Raw genomic sequence first — 15,362 nt, 5'->3', positions numbered from 1 at the left:
TACGGTATAAATGTTCTATTTTTAAAAAACACTTCGTGTTCCAACACATTTCCTAACGACCTTCTACCTTTTGTATGCATGTGAAGTATATCCACCTATATTTACGGAAATGAGAATGTTCTAAAAAGTTTTCCGCAGAAATCATTAGAAGACAATGGAGTTAAGAGTCGTTCAACGCAGATAGCTTCACGTAACCTGTACACAATGTTCTCACATCGGATGGTTTCGCTTCATGTAAATGCAGTTCTTTCGTTTTTTTTTTTGTCGTCGTTCTCGGTTCTCCTCGTTTGAATTAATCGCCGCAGTCATCGATAATACGGAAAACAGTAACCGTCGCTTCGAATTGAACATCGCCGATTAATGCTGAATCTGTTGAAGTTATGGAAGAGAAGTCATCAACGAGTCAAAGAAGGAAATTCGTAATATCGATGTCGGAAACGCCGAGATGAAAAACGAAACTGGAACGACATTGTTATCGAGGAATTATATTACTGCGAAAGCTATTATAAAAGTAAGAAACGAGGGGGGGTGTGAGGAAAGAAAAGAGAAGAAACCATGAAATAATTTACAAAATGCAAAGTCGATGAATAATTCGTTGAAAATTTTACAATAAATTAACTTGGACAGAAATTGTTCGTTTTCGAAGAATAAAATAAGGGCCAGTTAGTAAACTGATCAAAGAAGAATTTCTCCCTTTTCGTAAGAAATAAAGAAAAATGTCTCCGAAAATGGAAACTTGACTGATCTTCGAGTAGCCCTATCGTTAAATGAGCGCTTTCCCGGTATCGGCAATCGTCTCGACTTCGGGGCAAAGGTGGCTGAATATAACAAGCGAGGTTATTGCTCACGAACTCGCGAAAGGTGGAGAGAACGGAGGAATAAAAAATAATAAATAAATATAAAACTTCCTCGCGTTCTTGAGGGCATAAATCAAAGTTATATCAAGAGGTAACCACCGGCTAATGTCGTTCGTTAAACATCAGAGACTCGCTGCTTTTACCAAGGCCAATAAAAATTTGAAGTACTCCCTGCAGAACATCCCTCACTTTTGTTTGATGAGATTATCTTCGAGCGTTGACAGATTAAATATATATGTGTACTCGGCGTTTACTCGCCCTTTGATGAATAAATTTTGACGAAAATATCAAGAAGCTGAGCGTGAGATCGCTGTAACCGATAGGACTCTATTTAAACACGAAAACAAGTCTTCTTCAACATTCTTTTTTTTCTCCTTATACGTTTTTTTTTGATCATCTGAATCGGAGATAGGTATGATTCGCCAGATATATGATGAACATCTTAGGGTATTTTATTCCGCCAATGGCAGAAGACCTTGTAGAATTAGGAATAAATCGAACGTCGTAGACATGCAACAAGCAAACGGACGGACGTGATGCACTCTTGGGAGTTACAACGACCGTGCGATCTAGCAGTGCCAATTAGAGTAACTCTGCTAGAGATATTGGGTATACATACCTATCTATACCATGTATTACATATTTGGAGAGCAGAGTATATTGAGTTATATGCTCTAGTGCTTTATACCTATAGTGGTTGGTAGTCCCCTTAATTACGCTACAAATGGAATACTGTTTTATTATCGAACTAACATTGCATGGGCACCAATTTTGCGCTTTTTCGAGGGGGAAAAATTGTGGATTTCTGGCACAAAAATCGAAAAACTCTCGAGGGTTATAGCATTATTTCGATTTTGGGGTAAAAAATCAACATTATTTTTTTTGATCAGGTTTTCTATGCTTTTCCAATATATTTTGATCTCAAGAATCCGAATCCGCTTACCAAATTGGTTTATCCATAAAATTGAACAAGTTATCGCCTATTTTTCACTTTTTGGAACAGAAAAATTGGGATATCTCGAAGGGAAAATTTGGTAGCTCAGTCTGCTCAACGGATTCTTGTTCCTGGGGTCGAATTCACGTTGGAAGAATGCCCTACGATCGATTTTCGAACTAAGTACTTCATTTTTGGGCTAGAAATGAAGTATTTTAGAAATCGACTGTATGGCACTTTTCTGACGTATTTTGACTTCAGGAATCTAAATCTCGAAGAAGAATTGATCTATCTCTAAAATTGACCGAGTTATCGCCAATTTTCAGCTTTTTAGGGTCAAAAATAAAAAATTGATTTTTTAATCTATCTTGATGTAATTTGAGCTCAGGAATACGAATCCGAAAGAAAAATTGATCTATCTTGGAAAATGATCAAGTTATTCCCATTTTTTCGCATTTTTTGGCATAAATTTGAGGATATCTCGAAGGGGAAAAATCGTAGCTCAATTTGGACGACGGATTCGTGTTCCTGAGGTCAAAATACAAAAGAAAAGTGCTATATGATCAATTTTAAAAAATAAAAATTTTTGGTCAAAATTTGAAAAAATCGTAAGGGGTACCCCTTGGAAAAATCTCAAATTTTGGTCAAAAATTTTTATTTTTAAAAATTGATCATATGGCACTTTTCTTATGTATTTTTACCTCAGGAACACGAATCCGTCGTCCAAATTGAGCTACGAATTTTTCCCTTCGAGATATCCTCAAATTTGTACCAAAAATCGCGAAAAAATGGGAATAACTCGGTCATTTTTGCACTTAGACCAATTTTTCTTCCGGATTCGTATTCCTGAGATCAAATTACATTAAGATAGATCAAAAAATCAATTTTTTATTTTTGACCCCAAAAAGGTGAAAATTGGCGATAACTCGGTCAATTTCAGAGATAGATCATTTTTTCTTCCAGATTCGGATTCCTGAGATCAAAATACGCCAGAAAAGCAGATTAAACCCAATTAAAAGAATGAATTTTTTTTTGCTCAAAAATCGAACAAATCCAAATAAGTACCCCTTGGTTTTTTTTCGATTTTGTCGTCAAAAGTCAACATTTTGTTTTTTATTGGGTTTTCTATGCTTTTTTTACCTAATGTGATCTCAAAAATTGGAATCCGCAAGCCAAATTGATCTATCTATGAAACTGATCGAGTTATCGCCAATTTTTCGCTATTCGCAGGTAGTCAAAACACGCATCCATCGAGAGGCACGTAGCTCGTTCATGCATTTTGCTTTCAGTCACCTACACAATTGAGTAATGACGACACATGCGAACGTCGGTTGAATGCAGTTTTCAAATTCCTATCAACCAATCAGTAAATGAATAGAATATAGGTATACTTTCATAATGTAACTCTGGGCTGGTCTGGGTACGTGTAAACGCTACACAGCCGACTCCACTAGTCAAAGTCTAATTAATTTATAATCCAATCGGGTTACTTACTCCGCGCCAAACGTTAGAGCAAAGTCGAGTCGTCGACTAAATGTTTACCCGCTGCCGTAGTGCATTCGCTGTACAACTACCAGTATCACCTACCCTCCTACCGTGACTATACCGATTTCTGTTTGCCACTACTCCGCTAGGGTTCCTGCAAACATCTCGCTAACGTGCTCCTCTGAAACAGCTGCATTGCGACTGCGGTGTGCTGAGATGCTTTTGGCAGGTAACTGGCCATCGACGAAACTATAGCGTTCAATGTATACCTAGGACCATGAGAAACAAACTTTCCGTCGAAATTCTGAATCACTCCGAAGGCAACGATCGCGTACGCAGCTTGCAAAAATTTACGTCTTCCCCTTCCCCAGCGATTTCGACAATATCTTGAGCTGATGAAAGAACGCCAACTTTTTTGCATGAACAACGAAAATGATTCGACGACGATAAACATACCCAATCGATCTCATCATCGCGGATTCCTTCGAATGATAAACTCTCGTCATTTCGATCCATCGCCCCGTTCCGAATTTCTGAACAACCGATAGAAAACCGATGAAACATGGTACGGGTGTGCACGTACTACCCACACCTACCGCGATACGTAGCCAGGTGTACGTGAACATCTGACACAGTCACTCGGTAGAGGTACCAGATATCGTACACAGAACCGAGGACGCCCGAGGGTCGCCGTTGCATTGATGAGACCCCCGTCCTCGTACACAAGCGGGGTTGCTAGGTAGGAAAGTGACACGGTTTCCCCATTATCGGGTGTTTACGATGGAGGGATGCGACGACAGGATGTGGCACGAGACGGCACCAGACACCGAACGCGAGGCTTTCCAGGACAGGCTATACCCGGAGCAGGAGTCGAGGTTAGCCGGTAGCGTCGCCGATGATGCGGAGGAGATGGGTGTAGAATGAAAAAGAGAAGAAAAAAAAAAGAAAAGAAAAGAAAAGCGCTCGGAAGGAGGAAGGAGGCCGAGAGAAAGACTCCGAGTCTCCCTCGCCCCGCATAATAACTAGCTACCCGCACGCATTTACATTTTAATACACTTTCCACGCACCTCGTTGAGAGGGGTGAACGGGTGTTTCTTGTGTACGTAGGTGCGCCCCGGAAACCCGAGGGACGGTTACCATCGGTGGCCGGTGTGTAGTCTGAGCGGTGGTGGTCCAGGACTCGCGCTCCCAAAGATTTCCGACACCGAGTTACCCTTGCTTCGCCCTTGGGAAATCGTCTCGTCGGATCTTCCGCGTCACGGAGAATCGCGTAGAAATTAACCGAACGGTAATCTCCCGGGGGTTGGAAAGTGGCGAAAAAATTGTATCGGGCGCAAACGAGGTGGAGCGGTGGTTCGAATTATGTATATACGTATGTGTCCACAACGTTACGAACGATCGGGATAACATGGGGGTTTGAACACCTTTCGAACAACGTATACGTCGTGATGTTCCATAAACGGGATTTCTCAATAAACATACGGTTAGGAACATAAAATATATATGGAGAGGATATAAAGTTCTCTTCTCGACCTGCCGGAAGTTCCGTTTTAAGCAAACATCGACTAGACGAAGCCAAACGCTCGTGCACAGATCGGGTGGCGACCTTATACCGCCTTGCCGCCGATTTCGTATTCCCGGTACGCTCCCCGGGGCGTTGGAATAAAAACAGGGGGCGCGCGCAACGTTTGTTTGGAGGAAGTGAACACTTTACTCGGGACTTCGTGCGGCACCGTTGCTTCGCGAATGCAAATACCCACCTTCTTTACTTCTTTACCGTATATAAAGTATATTCGCGTACTACACAAAGTCTGGCAAAACACTCTAGCCGGCGATAAAAAATTCCCCGAATAAAAAGAAAGACGAACAAATAAATGAACGAATATCATACATACGCACCTCCGCGATACACCCCAATTTGTAACGGGGGGAAAGACTACCAACTTCCGCAACGCCTAATTCTCTTACCTCCTCTGAATTATCGCTTGCGCAGAGTAGAAATTCAGATGACTCCGCAGGTAACGACCGAAGATTTGGCACAGCCGGTCGCGCGGTTCTGCAGTGAACATTAATTACTGCAGGTAGAGGGTGGTGGCGGAGCTTTAGAAAAATTCTCAAGCTTCGTCTGTGTAAGCGAGATCCCTGACTACCGCAGGCAGTTCTTATATCGATATTGTTTTCGAGAGACAATGCGATAATCCTTACAGCTCGGCGATTTCAGTCGAGCAAGAAATTTTCTATATATAACAATCTCTCGAGGTTGGGCGTACCCCTGCGTTTGACACTGACTCAATTTTTTCCTCTCTTTTTTTATTTCGAACTCGGTTTTTTTTTCTTCCACGCTAGTTTTTCTTATTTTCATTTTTTTTCTTACATCCACCGACGAAGTGGGCCGTGATGTATTGCGAATAACGTTTGAATAATCTTCATCTTTATCGTCCGAATTTGGGCGAGCGAAGCCCGAATCCATTTACATCCCTTAATTTGAAGTCGTTCGAACATGCCGGAACAATATATAAGTGGGTAACCGCTGAATCGCGCCACGGAATCTACGCAACACGAATCTAAATAATCACCGAGCATGTATACCCCCGTATACCTAATGACGTGTACGCATTCGTTCCTATGGTATTTCAATGGCATGTGACACAGGCTATACACATGTACACCTGCAACGATCCTTTGTATGCGAATTTGCAATTTCGCTAATGGACGTAAAGCTTGCACGGTCCTGCAAATTAAAACCGCAGCTGCATATCGTGTCGTCGTCTGCTCAGCGTCGATATCCATATCAGCCGTGGGTATAGGTGTGACAAATTTTTGTAAAAAGGACGAATCGCGTGAGGTTTTAATTGAATGATTTGGGAAAAAATTTTAGGTGAATCGGTAGCAATGAGCGTGTCGTTAAATCGGTGTATCGTTACCTTTTCCATCGAAAGATTGATCAAGCTAAGAAATGACTGAGGAAACCCTTACAGCAACCTTCGGAGCGTCCCGCGGGAGTCCCTCGTCACTCCCAGCCGCAGCGACCCGACCAAAACAATCGGCTGGGCCCGTCAACCGTTCCCTGATATATCACGTCATTATAGTAAATCGTTGAGAAACAAATAGAGGCCTTCAGTTTTCCTCTCTACCGTTCCCCCTCCCCCCCTTCGTCATCCACCCCCGACTCCTTCCAACCTTTTTCTCCCGTGGGATCGAAACAGAAACGGAGACGGAGAGAAAGGAGAAAAAGTCGAAGGGTGAGCGGGGAAGGGAGAGAAATAAAAAGAAAGAGAAATACTCTATACTCCCGAATCGAGAAGCGGGGGAGATGTCCATTAAGATAGGGCGGCGTGTTTAACGGGGAATTCAAATGTCGGCAACAGCGGTCCCGGTGGACACGCGGGGGGAGCGGGAGATCGGGGGGAGGGGGAAGCAAAAAAAAAATATATATATATATTATAGGTGGGGAAAATTGCGGGAGGAAAATGGAGAAAAGCGTGGAGGAAGGGGGAGCACTGGATGGCGCAGGTAGGCGGGGTCCCTCTGCGAAAAAATATTGCAATTGTTTCGCCTCGTGGTTTATGGGGGTTTGTCAGCAAATAAAATGCCTACGAGGACGGGCGCCTCGCGAAATCTCTTGGCTCCAGGGGAAACCTGCCTCCGCACCGGGGTCGTTGTCGCACCGACCTATACGCAACGCGCATAAAATAGGTATACCCAGCCGTATACGGGAGGATGATTGAAGGACGAAAAATATGAGAATAAAACATCTCCTCTCTTTTTTTTCTCCTTTTCCACCCTCGGTCCTTTCACTGTCCTCGAAATACACGAGCGTTAAATGTCGTTGGCGAACGACCCAACGACCGGTGACCGATGGTTACGCCAACGCCTCTTCCCCCTGGAATACACCCGCTATTATCCTACAAAATATTGACTCTCTCTCTCCCCCCCCTAAAAATTTCATGCGGCCAGTGGCAAAGATCCCCGAATATGGGTCAGTAAACATTGTCGTCTTATTCTCTGTTTTTCGGCGCGGAAAAAAAATAGGAAACCCGCGAACGATGCGAACTCGAGCCGTTGCACGAAAGTTAACACGTCAGGGATGACAAACGAACGTTTAACGGACCTGAAACCGGAGCCTCTGCGCCGGACAATTTATCAATTTTCCAATTCAGCTTGAAATGAAACCGCAACAATTAATGGAGGTAGCGTACCGTGGCGCGGTTACGTGTCAACCTGAGAAACAGACCGGAGTCGAAGGTAAACGTTAAAGGCCAGACCCCAAAGCGCTTCGGGTTCATTTGGCTGCTAACCGAAAAACCCCCACCCGAAAAGGACCTCTTTAGCGACTCGACAATTTCGCTCGACGGTCGCTGTTTCGTCTTCGTACGATCGCCTCGTCAAATATCGTTCGATTCGAGCGACAAGAACTAAACCATTCCACCACCAATAAAGAAGAACGAAACGAACGCGAGCGAAGGTCCAATTGAATTTAGCGATTGTAACAGGCATCTACGTACAGCGCGAGGCAACCACTCCCGTACCCTGACCGCGTAAATCCGCGGAGACAAGACGACACGCGGGAACGGTGCTTTATTCGCATTCTCACTCTACATGTAACAAAACGACAACCGCAGCCAACCCGAAGAGTTAATAATGAGGGCCGACGCGGCACGCGAACGCATTGGTCTACCGATGTCGAACTGGGTCTATAAGTGTAGGTTGTCTACGGTAAATTTCTGGACCTTCGCTGCTAGGCGTACACGTGTATGTATGTATACGCGTGTATGTGGAGGTAGGTAGACACGCACGGCGAAGAAGATAGGAGTGTGTTAGTGACCGTCGGTTTATACAATGGTGATTTATTGGGTGGAGAATTCCAATTCGCCATTGATTTACGGGACGGCGAATCGCGTAAATATCTTCAATTTCCCAACTGTTAAACTTAAATGGAATTTCGCGTTATTGCGGAACTGTTTATGTGCAGGGACGCATGAAAGGTCGACGTGCGAGTTTCACTTTCCCGCGATAATATTCCCACAGGTGTGTAAGCGGTCGTCCGTTCGATCGCGTAACATTTTCTATCCGGACAATGAAGACGAATCAAAAAATGAAAATCTCCCTCGAGGGATTCAAGGCGCGCAAAACTTTGGCGAAACCGGCTAATTATGATCATCCCTGCGCAGTTGACGGACCGACGTACGAACCGGCGCAAATATTTACCCTATGGGTAACGCGATGCACTGCTGAGACGGCCACGGCAAACACTCGATCCTCCTGCAGTTATCTCTCGTTGAATAGATGCGACGTTTATGTACACGCTTATAGAAACGGTAATCTACATCTGCAATCTACAATTTGCGGGTGTAACCAGCTAGTTATATCGCCGCATAGCTATATGGAATATTATGGATATTCTAAATAACGTAGACGTTCCGTGTGTATATTTACTCGTCGTTAATTATCCCTTTTGTTAAAGTGCCGGCGAACCACATTCGTAGACCCCGTGTAGCCGGTGAACGCGAATTCGGAAGACGAATGACCTGGAAGTCCGAAGGACCTTGGCCCTGGGCGATTTCGGGATCCGAATTTCCGCTTACAATTAGTTTGTATCGCTCGTTTAAAATCATGCGTGGCAAAGTTTTCGATATGCAGATATGGAGGCATGCTTCGTATCCCGACGAAGAAAGCCGTTCCTCCCTACCGAGACATTTGAATTTCTGCCACGTGGCGGTTCATATTTATGGATCAAAGAGCGTAGATGCATAATTTATAGGAAGTGGGCATTCGGTTAAAACAACCCTCCCCTGCAGATAGAGCGGGTGTACGTGGTATCGGGACCGAGTCCAAGAGAAACGTGGCTTCAAAAATTCCTCCGGGTTCCGTCAATAAAATAGATGTAAGATAAGAGTTCTTCCGGATACCCTATTATTTCGCAGCAAGAGCCAAGGATTGCCATACGGCGTAATACGCCGCCCATACGCCCCGCGTATATCCCCATTCCCCGTTATATACACGAGATAACAGAATCAGATAGCGGTGTGGTACGGCCATCCTTTACTTGGAATAATACCTTACGGGGGCATAACTCACACGGCCAGACTAATATTTTCATGAGAGTTCGCTATACACGCGCCACCGGGAGCCGCCCAGCTTTCTCGTCTTCTCCTCCTTATAGCTGCGTCGCATCCGCCGCACGGGCCGCGGGACGATTCCCGGCTCTTCGACTCCCGCGGAAAAGAACAATCTTGCTGAAATGTGTGTATAGCTACGCGCAAACGTGGATGGATGGATATTAAACAACAATGGCCACCGAGTGCCTACGGCTGCGTGGATTTGCGATCATCTTTGCCCGAAATTCCGAACCCTCGACTACGCGCGCCGCTTGATCACTTCCCTCCAACTGCCGGGTATCGCCCGATTTCCCAGATTTTCAGTAGTCTCAAAAATACTCCACGAACACTTCGGACGAAATAGATGTTATTACAGTCCGGGGAAATTTTCGAGCGTTCGCTGAGCGCGCGAGATCTTATTATCGAACGAGATTACAATTAGGCTAAAGACTAAGGAGATTACAATTAGCCCGAAAGTTTCGGCAATTGCCACGAGCCACCCCCCTCCGAAGGGTGGAAACTCCTACATCCTATCTTCCCTGATTCTTCAATTTTTTTATTTATTCATTATTTTTTTTCTCATCATCGTTCTTCATCCGCACACCGACATGTACGTAGTTTCGATAGCAAAATTGAAAGTCGCGAAGTTCATTATTTATAGAAGTGGAACGCTTAATCGTGCTTCGATTTTTCCGTTTTCATATCTCGGAGCGAGTGAAGAATGAAAGTCGATTGTGAATTCCTGAGAAAATTATCTAACCTTTCGCTACAATATCCGAGTACATTTATAACCGGTTGCAATGAGATTTTCCAATATAATAATTGTTCGTTAAGAAAATAATGGGGATGCTCGGCGGTCGCGATGAATCGTCATTGCTATATCCTATCGGAGTATTCAGCCATAACTCACCGTTGGATTGTCGTTGCAAAGGAGGGACGAGGTAGGAAGAAGCGACGATGAGTGAGGAGGGGGGGGGGCCCTCGGAAGCCTGGATTAATGCCCGCAAATTATAAATAATGCCACGACTTGCAACCGCGGGGCCACAAATCAACGTTTGCTTTAATTCCTCGTCTGCTACCTCTTACGCCGTAGGATTAAACGCGCCCGTACCTCCGGACGAGAGGAAAACACCATGACGGATCCGGGGAAGAAATCTTATGAAATATGAATACAAAATTTTCCAAATATCATCGTGAATTTTTCGTTTCGTCCGCTCCCGTTTTGTGTCAGAAAATACGATTCTTCCGATCTTTGGTTTATTAATTTCGAATTACTCGGATCGTCCTGCACTTTCGAAATAACGTTTCACGAGAAAAGACGTGCGATAAATAAAGTAACGTCGCTCGCGAAATCCCACGTTGCCGGGCGGCACTTTGTAATCCCGCGTATACATATACTCTGTAGTGCGAGTTTAAAACAGTCGTTGCTTCTACGGAGCAAAGTAAAAACGTCGATCCGGAATCGTGATTTTTCAGATTATAACTCCGACGTCAACCGTCGTGAGAACCGTCGAGGAATTGCGCGGAGATTTTTGAAGGCGAACACGAGGGCTGGTGCAGCTGATTGGTCTGTCATCGCGATAAACCCATAGATCTCGGAATGAAAATCCCCCGAGTCTGTATATTCGTATAGGTATAAAGACTTCAATTTCCACGAGCAATCCGCGGGACGTAATCTATCGATATATAGGTATACACGGGTGTACCTGAAAATACACAGATAATTTTTACGATTCGCCGAATCAATCCGAAGCGGGTAATACGCGTAATATACTCCGACAAAGTAAGTGTGTGTACGTACAAGCGCGTTTTCACAAAATCATATCTCTTCAGCGTTATTTTTATCCCATTTTCAGGATTCGATAAATTAACTTCTTCCGCCGCTGCTCCTAGGCTGCTGCGCGCACAACAAAGTACCGTTACGAGAATATTTGTTAATAATTAAGTCGATAGCGCTGTAATATTGGGTATGTACTCACGGTATAAAATGAAAATATTTTCCGAACGGAGACGAATACTGCAAATACAAATTTTCGCTTCGTATAGATCGGGGAATTTGAAAGGCGAAAATACGCCGGTGTATATATAAATATAATCACAGGGATACCGGGGAAAACGGCGTTCGTCGTCGGGCCCTAAACGGGATATCCATCTCTTCTCATCTCGCGAAGGAAAAGGGCGTCGTTTGTTCGTAACAAAAGGTGGATAGAAAATTGATGGGAAGCGCGGGCCGCGACGGACGGACGGTTCTCATTTCTTACGGGCGAAACCGTTTGATGGTTCAATCGTAGAATCGTGGTACCGCTGAGCCCTAAACTGACTGGTAAAAGAGGGAAATCGCATCGGAATGCCCCGCGATGTCGGATGCCGATAAGGCATGTCGGTGCGACTCGCTAACTTCGCGAATGTAGAGAACAAGGCCATCAAACAGATTGAAATCAACGGACGAGGCGAGCAACTTCTTCCTTGGCGCGGACGAGCCAGATCTGAAATGAAAATCTGCGGCATCCCCGGGGCGGTGAGCACGGCAGCGGTAGAATGGGCAAAAGATACCTATTAGGAGTCAGCGTTTTGATCTATTACCGCGGTGCCCGCTCCGCGAGCCTTTCTTCTTTTTTTTTTTTTTTTGCGTTTCTCTCTTCATTTTTTCCATCTCTGTTTTTTTTAATATACACCGAGATTACTTTAAAGAGGGTCGCGTGGTTGTCGCCTCACAACTCTCTCGTATTGTACCTACCTACCTACACACGTCTACCCATACCTTTGTAATAACCGCGCGAACATGAAGGCGCGAGCTTTCATTTGCCGATCTTTACGATAAAAAATCTAACCATAGAGCCGTACAAGAATTATTACGATTCTGTCTGGGGAAAATATGAGCCCAGAATAAACGAAAATTCGTTCCATTCAAGTTCATCATCAAGTACGTACATTTCAACATCCTCAAAAACTGCTACGATTAGAAATTTTTACGAAATAAAATAATCGTCGCACAAAGATTTCGAAGGTTTGATTTCTTCATTCGAGCCGTCAATTTGGCCTGAAATTTCCGATTTTCGATCTCATTGTGAGCCCAAAGTTCGGCAGTCTCAGTTGGTTATCTGGCTTACCAAGATACCAAGAGCTAGCGAATTTCGGGGTGGGAGAAAAAATTGAGAACTTGCACATGGTATGCATATAGCATAGATGCGAAACGGTGATGTAAATTACAGTATGAACTAGCGTCTGTAGGGCATTTAACAGGCACTTGAACGTCGCATAAGGATTATATTGTTGTTTAGGATACAGATGTGCTTGGGGTCTGTAATTTGTGTTCTATTATAGCCTCCGCCATGCGGTGCACATTGAACGTGCAATATCGTACCCGAGCCTAGCAATTACCGGGTCATAATCTGCGGGGAGGGGCTAATAGAATTCCAATATGTGCGACGATTAGGAAACGGGGAAAGGCGATTGGAAGAAAAGTATGCCGGGACGCGGAAACGAGGGCGCGAGTAGAAGGGGACGAGAGACGAAGGGGGGAAAAGAAGCGGGGAGGAAGTAAACCTTGCATTCCCATGTGGGGCCGCAACATACCCACCTAATAGGGGGTAAGAGGAGGAAGTATATAAGAAGCGGGGGGGAAAGAGCAAAGAGGAAAAGGGAAGCGAAACCGACATGAAACCCCCATTACCGTGACGCGTTCCGATCGCCCGGAGCCTCCTGTCTGCAGTACGTATGTCGCCAGCGCGAAACTGTATACATATATGTGTACCGACTCGCGAGTCTGACTCGTCGCGGAGGCGTTCCCCCTGGAGGTTAGCGCAGGTTGTCCTGCAGGATTTAGCTACCCCCTGGATCCCCCGGGTTCGGCCGACGACCCCTCTTTTGTAACTGCGAACCTGCGCACCCGAGGTGACATGCTTTTAGCATTATCGGCTGTTTATGTATTACGGTATTACGTGTACACCTCTATATGACTATATTGTGAATAAAACCTGCGATGTGACAGGGGGGAGATCGGTCGCCCGGTAGTTATCCCGAGGGAGGGGTGGCGATCGTTACCTTGAATTTCGGGGAACGCGTAGAGATCGTATCGTGCGTATATGTAGGTGGGTAGGTAGGAACCTGTGAGATTTTTTTTTTTCATCCGAACGAGGATCCGCGAGAAATCGCGCGAATCCAAATCGCGTCGTTGATGGATGTGAGGGGAAAAAACGAAACGAAACAAGGTGGCGAAATAAGGGAGAATGAAAAAACAGGGTATCCAAAACGCGTATAGAGCGCGGGCTTCTCTTTATTCGAGGCATTGGGATAATCCGTGATTTCATTAGCGATGGATTATCGGCTATGTAATTCAACGCACTGAATTTCCTACGCGAAATCAAAATTCCATAAGGTAATCACCCACAACATCTGGTGATAAGAATTATATGTTCTACCAACTGTTGCAATCAGCTCTTATTTTTGTACGGCGGATACGTACGAATGTTTACGAAATTAGCGAATGCCGATCGATCGATCGCAAGAAAATATCCACAAAAATATAAAAAACGCCTCGACCCATGTTGTGTTTAATGAATTTGAGAAATTTAATAATTCCCTTTTTATACGAACGTATGATGTTCTGAGCATAAAATTAGTCATACAGAGTAAACATTTGTTCACGTCAACTAAACATCCTCAGGAAGTGTATATGAGAATTTTTTAATCGAATCAAGTAACGGTATTTATTTTTATTCCACTTTTTTCCTTTCATTATGCGCGTGGAAAAAAATTCTGCTTTATTTATATTTGATCCCTCTTTTTCGTTTACTTTTTTCTTATTCCGAATCTACCCACGATCGTCCACGTGGCATTATACATGAAATAATCCGAAGTATCGTTCTTCATTGTCGAGGATTGTCGAATCGTCAAATTTTTTATTATTCTTTCCTTTCTCTTTTTGTAGTCTATTTGTATAAACAAGTGGTAAAACAATTTTCATTCATGTATTCCTGTTTTCTGGATGGTTGAATATTAAAAAAAATTCCGAGTATCATGTTTATTATTTTCTTGATTCGATTTTCTTTTGCATCCCTATTAATTGTGATTACAGGAGAAAAAAAAAAATATTATCGAAGTGGAAAATTCAATTAGTTTTCCCTACATAATCTGAAAACAAATGTTTGCCGGTAGTTAACGAATTATAGAAGAGCTGCGGCGAACTAATCAAAATCAGCGAGAACCATACTGTGCCTACAACCAATCTCATGTAAATTTATGTAAAATTTTTATTTTTCTCATATTATAATCGTGCAGTGGTTATGCGGCGTACGGAATCAAAATTCCCCTAATTTAACCCCGGGAGATTAGCTCTTTGGCATTATCGTGCGATTTATGGATTACAGCGGTTCATCATTATGTAGGCGCTATTAATTCGACCGTACGACGAACGAGAAAATCAAGCTGTGACAGAGTATAAAATTGCAAAAGAGAAAAAAAAAATTATATGAAAAGAAACATTATTAACAAAATCTACATTGATTATAAAGTGATGGGATGAAACAATATTTTCCCCAAAGCTTCTCCGCAGAACGTATAATAATACATTTAAGTATTATAGTCAGCCGATGAAAGCTGAAAACAATTCACGCGTCGTTCTGCGCACAAAAAGTATTGAACAAAAGGGCGCACACGCGAAATAGAGATGGCAATAAAATATGACAGAAGAAAGAGGAAAAAGAGATAGGAAAATCTGGTGCGAGGGAAATTCGCTCACACGGCCTCACGCGGCTAGTCCTGAGATTTAGCATAATTGAATGAAGGAGCGCGCATCTGCTGCAACCGACTTCCCGGAGCCCAACTCGTCCTCCTCCTCCTCCTCCTCCTCCTCCTCCTTCTTCTCTTCCATCTACCGCCCCTTCGAACGTCTTCGTCGTTCCTCGCGATCCCGTTATCCTTCTTCTTCTTCTTCTTCGCCCCATGAAGCTGCGGAGATTTCCTTCTTTCTCCCTATTTTCATCGCAT

Source organism: Athalia rosae, chromosome 2 (assembly GCF_917208135.1).
Source record: "Athalia rosae chromosome 2, iyAthRosa1.1, whole genome shotgun sequence".
NCBI lineage: Eukaryota > Metazoa > Arthropoda > Insecta > Hymenoptera > Athaliidae > Athalia > Athalia rosae.
The sequence above is the reverse complement of the archived record's forward strand: the minus strand, read 5'-3'. Positions refer to the sequence as shown.